Source organism: Coregonus clupeaformis, chromosome 29 (assembly GCF_020615455.1).
Source record: "Coregonus clupeaformis isolate EN_2021a chromosome 29, ASM2061545v1, whole genome shotgun sequence".
Lineage (NCBI taxonomy): Eukaryota > Metazoa > Chordata > Actinopteri > Salmoniformes > Salmonidae > Coregonus > Coregonus clupeaformis.
In genome coordinates this window covers 46,368,408-46,378,830 of record NC_059220.1, presented here as the reverse complement: position 1 = coordinate 46,378,830, position 10,423 = coordinate 46,368,408, and the positions used below count along the sequence as shown (strand labels likewise).

The following is a 10,423-nucleotide window of genomic DNA, read 5'->3' as shown; positions in this document are numbered from 1 at the left end:
CAGAATCGGACACTCTATGTAAGAGATCAGAAACGCACAGCTTGTTTCTCCTAAAGTTCATTTTGGGAGTAGCGGAGCAAAATAGACCTTTGAATAATGCATGAGGAGTTTTGTGCCTTTTTTTTTATAAAGCTTGAAGGCTTTTACATTAGCATTTCTTAAACATGCCTTGAAGAAGTCCTACATTGACAAACATTATAATTAAGAATAGATAGATAAAATCCCTTCTGGTCTACCACAGACATCTCTAGCAGTGGCCTTATAGAATGGAACAGGTTATAAAGCTGTTAGGGCAATACTGTGTGCTATATAGTGTTCCTGAGATTATATAGAGTAGGTAGGCCGTTCTTAACTGATTTGCCTAGTTAAAAAAAAAAAAGTTAAATATAGCAACAATAACTTTATACTGCATATCCGTGTCAGTGCTAGATTTAGGCCTACACATCATTTTACATTTTAGTCATTTAGCAGACGCTCTTATCCAGAGCGACTTACAGTTAGTGCATACATTATTTTTTATACTGGCCCCCCGTGGGAATCGAACCCACAACTCTGGCGTTGCAAACGCCATGCTCTATCAACTGAGCTACATCCCTGCCGGCCATTCCCTCCCCTATCCTGGGCCAATTGTGCGCCGCCCAATGGGTCTCCCCGATCGCGGCCGGCTACGACAGAGCCTGGATTCGAACCAGGATCTCTAGTGGCACAGCTAGCACTGCGATGCAGTGCCTTAGACCACAGTGCCACTCATCAACAACAACTTTACACTGCATATCCGGGTCAGTGCTAGATTTAGGCCTACACAGCAACAACAACTTTATACTGCAATGCTTGTCTTTCATAATTTGGTCTGATGACCTTTGAAAGCTCACTAATCTCGCCTTTTGACCACTGAATTCTGGAGTATGCCAAATTAAACATACATATAGAGTCCTAACTGTCCAAATGGAGATCTATTTCATTCCCCAATTTGTCCTCACATATGAAAGGCCAACCACTTGTTATCACCCAAGTGGATTAGGGACTGTTATTACTGTTTAATAGCATAAAACAACACTACACCACCTGGATTTGCAATAACATAGCAGTTACTATGTAACAACGTATTACCATGATGTTATCACACTGTTAAAACTTATGTATAATTTTAAGAGCAACTTTATGTTAAGTGCTTCCCATAGGGATTAAAGTCATTATCACATTGGCTTTGCATTTAAAACATGACACAAGTCAGCAAATAATATGCACTTGGGAATCCATGATGCCCTCGGATCGTTTTCAACCACTAATGATTTAACATGGGCATGGTCAAGATACCCCTGTTAAAAAAAAATGTGAACAGTGCCCTCTCTTTCTCAGGGGGTTATTGGAGCCAGACTGACCAGGCTGGGCTAGTGCAGTGCCCCGTCTTTCTCAGGTGGTTATTGGAGCCAGACTGACCAGGCTGGGCTAGTGTAGTGCCCTCTCTTTCTCAGGGGGTTATTGGAGCCAGACTGACCAGGCTGGGCTAGTGCAGTGCCCCGTCTTTCTCAGGTGGTTATTGGAGCGAGACTGACCAGGCTAGGCTAGTGCAGAGCCGATGCATCTTGTGGTGCTTGTGGTGGTCAACACTAGACTCTACATCCAGCTAAAACAATGCAGGGATCTCCTCTTTGCAGTGCAGCTTTAAGAGGATGGGAGCAGTACTATTTATTGTAGACTCCTCCTCTCACAGTGATGCCAGTCGGAGGCAGAGAGGTGGGCAGTACTGAGGGACCGGGTTCATACAATACTACCGAGACAACTAGGCACAGCTTAGCACACAGATACAGCACAATGTCTATTTCAGCCCCGCTGTAAGTGATGCTGCACTAAGGAACACTTTCATCCAACTCCGTTGGGGGACAGAACACTACCCAGGCTACAGCCCATTTACGTGTTATTTTTTTTTAGCTGAATAATAACCATTACAAAAATGAAAACAGTGCTGTCAGAACTGAAGTTTTCAGACATCGTACCAAACTGTTTCATTTTTGCGCGCTCTTGGATGGAAGTTTATGCGCTTGTTAAAAAGCTGTAACACATGCTCAGTGAAACGGTCTTCCATACAAGCGGTTTTCACAATTTATAGCAAGAGAAAACATTTTAAAACACACGTTGGCTAGGGCTATTTAGGGTCAAGCAACTTGGACCATCAGCATCTCTCCTGCCGCCCGTGATTGAATCACAGTTTAACCCAAGATATCTGAAGAGGAATTACATCGGCTCTTTGAGTTACAAAGTTATTCTGCAATCAATGGTTTTTGCCTTCCGCATGTGGACGATAGACTTTATAGGGCATGGATAATATTCTTTAGTGGATAACCCTGTTGATTTGTGTTTTATTTGATTCCCGCTACGGAAGAGGATTTTCTTTCTCCCCTATTCCACTTCAGTGTAATTATATGGCACTTCTTCTTCTAAAGCAGTGATGTCGCTACGTGACGGGAATTGCGATTGATTTTCCATATTCTGTTTCAAGGGATTTAAGGTAAGCATTATTATTATCATCACTAGAGTCAAGGAAAAATAGGTAACATAATTAGTTTCTATTATTAGCTTATTTCATTCTCAATACCAGCCTATAAGTTGTCAATGTCGCATGTCACATGGAAATATAATGTACATTTAAGAAGGAAATTGTTCAACCTATATAGAGGAAAATACTTTTATGATGTCGGTAGGCTAAAGGAATTGACCACCAATTTACGCAAACGGTAGGCTACAGGCTACCGACCGTCTGCCGCATCGCAGTTGATTCGCATCCCTCGATAACGGGGTTGCATGCATGCCACCATAAAATGTGATCAAACAACTTATAGATAATATCACAATAATCGCATTCAGTGTTAAAACGAGAACCCCGTTGGGCCAAGTCTTTACGCATCGGATATGATCAGCCACACCATCCATAGTGCAAAAAAAAAAACATTCAGCTCATTATAGTTATAGTGAACGTCGTTATAGTTGTGGTCACGACCTATTTCAAAACATTGATATTTTCTTCAAGCAGCCTATAGGGTATTACCGAATATACTTTTCAACATTAGCTGTCCGGTGTCGCATGACCATCATTGTCGGCGGGTCATGAGTTAGTCAAACCTGCGCGTGGTCAACATTTTTTTTCAAATTAAATGTTTAAGATTGGCAAGCTGGGCTACAGCATACTTTTCAGTAGGTGAGTTTTTTTCACTGCATGTTTATTAAGCAGGTTAGTGTTTTTTTCGTCAGGAATCTTGTTATGGAGGCAGCTCCGCAGAGCGGTCACTAGCTGGCACGGCCAGCTAACCCCTAACCTTAACCACATTGCTAACCTAAATAACGGTTCATGTGTATCCTAACTAAGGCAGACCTCCCTGGCCAATAGCATTTAGGATAAATCACACAGAGACTGGCAGGCAGCGTGTACCCTTTCAACTTCGGGGGCATTATCCCCTTTCCATTTAGCATTGCCAGTAGGTCCATTATTTGATATAGGACTGATTAGTGCTCTTGACGAACACATATGATGTACAGTAAACACAGTACCCCATACGCTCCATGCTCGAAAACGACATGCAATAGGCTATAAGGGAAACTGAGGCACATATCCATGCTCAACGTTCCCGGTGCTTAATTTTATTGAGGGGATTCACTGGTTAACAGATCCGTCAGTCTCCATCTCTCCATATAGCCCCTAAAACAGCAGGCGATGAAATACTGTTATTGGACCTTAGGTCGATTTGATTATCAAACTAACCATAGGCCTGTACCTTATATGAGAAAATGGAAGCTATTCATATTTTATTGACGCATGTTATCCAGATTGATTGGTTAATGATTTCCTGACTTATATGACATGTCTGAATTTACCCTTAGAAAGATGTCTTGAGTCTTCTAAGCTTTTCTGGTAATTGATATGGATTGCAGTGTAGGCTAACAGAGATCGTTAATGCTTTAGTGCTTAGATCTAAACTCAGTGTAACCTGGAGTGTTCATAATACTTCTACAAGCTTAGTTTTACATATATTCAAATGTAGGCCTACACCATTGCTTAGTTGTCCTTAGTTGTGTTAATTAACCATTGTTTAGTTGTCCTTAGTTGCGCTAATTAATGCTAAGTTGAATGATAAACGATTCTTCAAATGGTAATTAAGGATGACACCTGAGTGTTTCATTTGGATGTTGTCTTTGACTGGTGTTGCCTCTTACAAGTCCACGAATTGATAAGCAGCTGGTTTTATATTGCTTTATGGTTTTATAGCTGGTGAAGCTATAGCAACAGTGTCCAAAACCATGATACTTCAGTTGCATGCTTCAAAATGTAGTTGTGAATTGTTCTCCTCTTTCCCCTTATCATAAATATGATATTATAATTATAATTATAATTATTATTATTATTATTATTATTATTATTATTATTATTATTAATATTATTATGTTTATGATTATTTATCCTGCTACCAGTCACTTTCTCCTAATACCCTCCTATATCTATGTACCTGAAATACTCCAGTATCCCTGCACATTTGGTATTGGCACTGACCCTGTATATAGCTTTCTATCTTATTCACTATTTATTGTGTTTTTTAAATTTTAATATATATATATAAATATATATATATATATATATATATATATATATATATATATATATAATTTATTTTGTATTTATTGTTATTTATTAGTTATACTATTTTGATGTTGATTACTGCACTGTTGGTTAGAGCATGCAAGTTAAGCATTTCACTGTGCTTGTGTATGTTACAATAAAACGTTTAACTGTCGTTGTATTGAATTTAAATCACATACACATCAATCACATCTATATTTCTTCAGTAGCCTGACTTCCACAATGATTTAGAACGATAAACATATAATTTGCGCCTGCATAATGTCTGTATCGTAGGGCATGGCCACCATCAAACACATTAACAAACATGGTATCAATTGTGTGTATTTTATTGTGAACAGTATAGTATTCATCGACTATTTGGCTAACACAACAAACATGTCTTATTGAATCCTGCTGCACTAAACTACTTTTTTCCAAGTGTATAGATATTTTTTTTTTTTATGGTTACCAAACCAATGGTTTCTCGAAAATGCTTACTATGACCTTTCCTAGAAAACGGACAATAATACACTGAACTAATACTATTCACTACTCTTGATAGCTACCAAGGGTTATTTGAATATCCAATCAAAAGTTTGAATAAAGCAAATGTTGGCAAAATATTCATAATTTTTACTATTTTGCGGTTCAAGAGATAGTGATCTTTATATTGGCGTCGGTAGTATTCCATGTGTAGTTAACATATCATGTCCCTTTACTGCCCTCTAGAGTGACTCACAGTAATATCAGATTAACTGACGCGATACGAAGTGAAGGATTTTCATGCCATTCTATGTGGCATGCCAATCTAAGTTATCCCCTCTGTGTTGGTGATTCTGTATCTATGGAAAACATTTACATTTCAGTCATTTAGCAGACACACTTATCCAGAGCAACTTACAGTTAGTGAATACATATTTTTTTATACTGGCCCTCCGTGGGAATCGAACCCACAACCCTGGCGTTGCAAACACCACGCTCTATCAACTGAGCTACATCCCTGCTGGCCATTCCCTCCCCTACCTTGGACAATTGTGCACCACCCATGAGTCTCCCGGTTGCGGCCGGCTGCAACAGAGCCTGGATTCGAACCAGGATCTAGTGGCACAGTTAGCACTGCGATGCAGTGCCTTAGACGACTGCGCCACTCAGGAGTACAATATCTTGAAATATTTTTTCTCAGATTAAACAGAAATTATTTAGATTATTATCTCATTGTGTTGACATTTCTATCGAGAAAATAATGCAATTGCACAAAAGAAAAATTTGAAATGTTTGATTTATTTTCCCTTGGGATTGATATAAGATTGAAGCATTTACTGTACATTGGGACTAAATTAGATTTTTCCCAAATTTGACTGAAGAATTAGGACAAGGTATTTGTCTTATCTGAACTCAAATACCGAAGTGTATATACGATTTAGCTATTTTACAATGGTTCATTCTTATCAGCAGGACCCCTTTGGCATGGAATTTCTTCGGCCCCAGCTCTGAAGACCAAAGTCATTACTCAGTCAAGAGAAATCTACCATTATTCCTCTTGTGACAACTAGATAAGGAAACTTCTAGGTTGTAGATCTTTTAAAGGGAGACTGAATAGATCTTGACAATAAACCGGTCTGTCTGCCAGTCTGTCGGAGATCCATGGAACCAAGAGAGATAGAGACTGGCGTTACCAAGCAAGGCTTTAAGAAATAACTCTTCATGTACTGTATATCCATGGACACCCAAATCATAGTTTTGGGGATAGAGAAGTTTGTTGCTGCTACTCCATTTCTGGAGTCACTTCATCAAACTTCCGTTTAAGATGCCAGATCAATAGGTTATTTGGGGAGGTGAAGGTGTTTCCCCCTCTCTCCTCTTCCACAGCTCAGTCTGAAAATACTCCCCTACCCGACGGGCCTGTCCATCATATTGTCATGTAAAGTGATCCAGGATCTGTCTGCTACTAGCTTCGCCCTGCTCGGCTCTATCTCCAGAGAGAGAAGAGAAGCAGAGTTGTCTGCTGGATTAAACCTCTTGTCTACGGCTCAAAATAGCTCTTTCTGGAATCGAGTGAAATGTTTGCATGGAAAGATGTTCTGCTTGATTGACATTTAAACTTCAAAAAAAATTCTCTACATTACTTTCCCTATTCTTTGTTGCCAAACTGTACATGTTTTGCAATTGTACAAGTTGACGGTGTAGGCCGTCATTGTAAATAAGAATTTGTTCTTAACTGACTTGGGTAGTTAAATAAAGGTAAAATAAAATAAATAAAATAAATTGCTCAATCCCATTAGATCCAATGTATAGTTTTGATGAGTGTTATCTTGAGAAAGATCTGAGCATAGCATGACTAAACATAAAGTTTTTAATGAGGAATCTAACCTAAATATGGTGAAGAGCCCCCCATGGAATGTTTAATCCCCTGACCACTGCCTCCAACATCCCTGACACTGCTACTTCTTCACACATCTCTCTTTGATTACTTGAACCATCTGAATGAATTGAATGAAATTAATAAATATTTTAATTGTTTCGCTTGATATATAAAACACCAAGTACACTTGTCAGGCAGGCTACACATTGTGATATGATGTTGTAGAAGATAAAACAGTCACAACAATGATGTTGTAGAAGTTAAAACAGTCGCAACAATGATGTTGTAGAAGATAAAACAGTCACAACAATGATGTTGTAGAAGTTAAAACAGTCGCAACAATGATGTTGTAGAAGTTAAAACAGTCGCAACAATGATGTTGTAGAAGATAAAACAGTCACAACAATGATGTTGTAGAATATAAAACAGTCACAACAATGATGTTGTAGAAGTTAAAACAGTCTCAACAATGATGTTGTAGAAGATAAAACAGTCACAACAATGATGTTGTAGAAGTTAAAACAGTCGCAACAATGATGTTGTAGAAGTTAAAACAGTCGCAACAATGATGTTGTAGAAGATAAAACAGTCACAACAATGATGTTGTAGAAGTTAAAACAGTCGCAACAATGATGTTGTAGAAGTTAAAACAGTCGCAACAATGATGTTGTAGAAGATAAAACAGTCACAACAATGATGTTGTAGAAGTTAAAACAGTCGCAACAATGATGTTGTAGAAGTTAAAACAGTCGCAACAATGATGTTGTAGAAGATAAAACAGTCACAACAATGATGTTGTAGAAGTTAAAACAGTCGCAACAATGATGTTGTAGAAGATAAAACAGTCGCAACAATGATGTTGTAGAAGATAAAACAGTCACAACAATGATGTTGTAGAAGATAAAACAGTCGCAACAATGATGTTGTAGAAGATAAAACAGTCACAACAATGATGTTGTAGAATATAAAACAGTCACAACAATGATGTTGTAGAAGTTAAAACAGTCGCAACAATGATGTTGTAGAAGTTAAAACAGTCGCAACAATGATGTTGTAGAAGATAAAACAGTCACAACAATGATGTTGTAGAAGATAAAACAGACACAAGTAAGCTAAGTAACCCTGCAAGTTCACAATTGCATGATGCTATGTTCTGAAAGATATTGTCACATGTAGAAAAACCGAGATAATCTTTAATTCATGACACTGGATTACACTTCTCTTCAGTACATTCTCTTCATTATCCGTGGCTGGGTTCAGCCTTGGACCTCCGGTCTCTTCATTATCCGTGGCTGGGTTCAGCCTTGGACCTCCGGTCTCTTCATTATCCGTGGCTGGGTTCAGCCTTGGACCTCCGGTCTCTTCATTATCCATGGCTGGGTTCAGCCTTGGACCTCCGGTCTCTTCATTATCTGTGGCTAGGTTCAGCCTTGGACTCCTCTTCACACGTGGCATAGTGAATAGTAATGATCCCGTCTTTCCCTCTAGGAAAGGTGCTAACTTCAAAGTCAAGTAAATCACAACCCCATGCAGTGTTACATTCACATGACAACACAACACTGTTTTATTGGTATCCATGCTGCTGAGAGTAGCCTTAATATAGATGGCTGTCATGTGGATACCGTCAGCAATGTTTTTCTAACTCAACAGGCTTATAATGAGTCTAACCCTAACCCTATAATGAGTCTCACCTGAGTTCTTCATCATGAAGATTTACATTTGACATTTTAGTCATTTAGCAGATGCTCTTCTCCAGAGCAATTTACAGGAGCAATTAGGGCACATTGACAGATTCTTTCAACTTGTTGGCTCTAACCACTACGCTAGATGACATAAAGATAGTCAGATAAGATCACAGGATACAACAATTGAACATCTTGCCATTCTGGCTGATTCCAAACAAGTTAAATTAAATCCTTCAAATATTTAATAATTTTTCCTACTTTAGGGATGCTTTTATATATATATATATATATATATATTTTGTCATTTAGCAGACGCTCTTATCCAGAGCAATTAGGGTTAAGTGCCTTGCTCAAGGGCACATTGACAGCTTTTCACATAGTCGGCTCAGGGATTAGAACCAGCGACCTTTGGGCTACTGGCACAACGCTCTTAACCAGTAAGCTACCTGGCAGTTAGACGTCACCACCATCTCAATGCAAAATAGTCCCTATTGTAAAGTTTTCATAGGGTAGTCATAGATGTATTCTCAAGACAGTGTACTAGCTCTGTCCCTGTGTAGATAGACTTTTCATGAGACATAAAAGATGCAGAGTTCATTGAACGCTTCTCAACACAGGCTGTGCATAATCTCTGAGATGGATATTAAATAACGGCGCTGGGAGAGAAATGAAAGGTAGATTGATACTCTCTTTATTACCTCCTAACCAATGGGGTGTGGGTGACTACAGCTCCTATAAGGCTTATTGAAAATGCTCAGAGATCGGATGGATAGGCCTGGAATGCAGCGGGACGGGAATAACAAATTCATGTGTTAGTGATTGGATGTAAGTTGTTGGAATTAATTCAAAAATAACTTTGAAAAGCTAAGCGTTATTGAAGACAGTTCCTCAGACATCCACGTTTAACCCCAATGTAGTACAGCTGTGTGGTCAAAGGCACTGCATCGCAGTAGCTAGCTGTGCCACTAGAGATCCTGGTTTGAGTCCAGGCTCTGTCGCAAGCAGACCGGGAGACCCATGGGTGGCGCACAAGTTGTCCAAGGTATGGGAGGGTTTCCTATTAACAAAAGTCAGACAAATGTTGTTTCTGTAAAATAAACCCAACCTTGAACTTCAACTTCTTCACCAGCTCAATGGCATGTTTTTTTTTTTAATGACAGTTTGTCATCAAGATATTTGTAAGAAGGAACTCTCTCAATGTGTGTACCGTTCAAACTAGTCATTCCAAATTCATTTCAATATGGGTTATGGGACCTAGAAAAAAGCATGCATTTGAGTTTGTTTGCATGTAGCACTAACTTTAAATCCAATAGTGACCTCTACAGTGTTTGAAAATCAGACTTCAAATGTGAAAAGGCTTTGGCCAACCAATGGAGCAATGGAATACAACACTGTATCATCTGCATACATTTTTATTTTGACAGCATTACCAATGTTCTTTATATAAATTGTAAACAGTAGTGGGCAGAGTATTGAACCTTGGGGCACCCCTTTATGTAACTCAAGGAACTCAGATTTGACCCCATCTACCTTGATGGCCTGAGTTTTGTCATTGAGATAATTATGAAACCATCGGCAAGCATCAGTACCCAACCCTATCGAGGACAGTTTATTCAACAGAGTAACATGGTCTACAGTATCAAAAGCTTTTGACAAGTCTACAAACATGGCAGCACAATTCTTTCTAAGGCATTTGCAATATTATTTACAACAACCATGGTAGCCGTAGTGGTGCTATGTTTAGATCTGAATTTGGATTTATTA

At 38.8% G+C, this 10,423-nt stretch overlaps 1 protein-coding gene across 2 annotated transcripts in view; it reads left to right on the top strand.

Moving 5' to 3' along the window:
* Positions 1-1,743: 1,743 nt before the first annotated feature.
* Positions 1,744-10,423, top strand: part of LOC121587322 (protocadherin-11 X-linked-like) — a 325,044-nt gene continuing 316,364 nt past the window's right edge. For both annotated transcript variants that reach the window (XM_041904232.2, XM_041904233.2), the window contains exon 1: positions 1,744-2,509. The gene's annotated coding sequence lies outside the window, so the exon portion shown is untranslated. The remainder of the gene's footprint in view (positions 2,510-10,423) is intronic.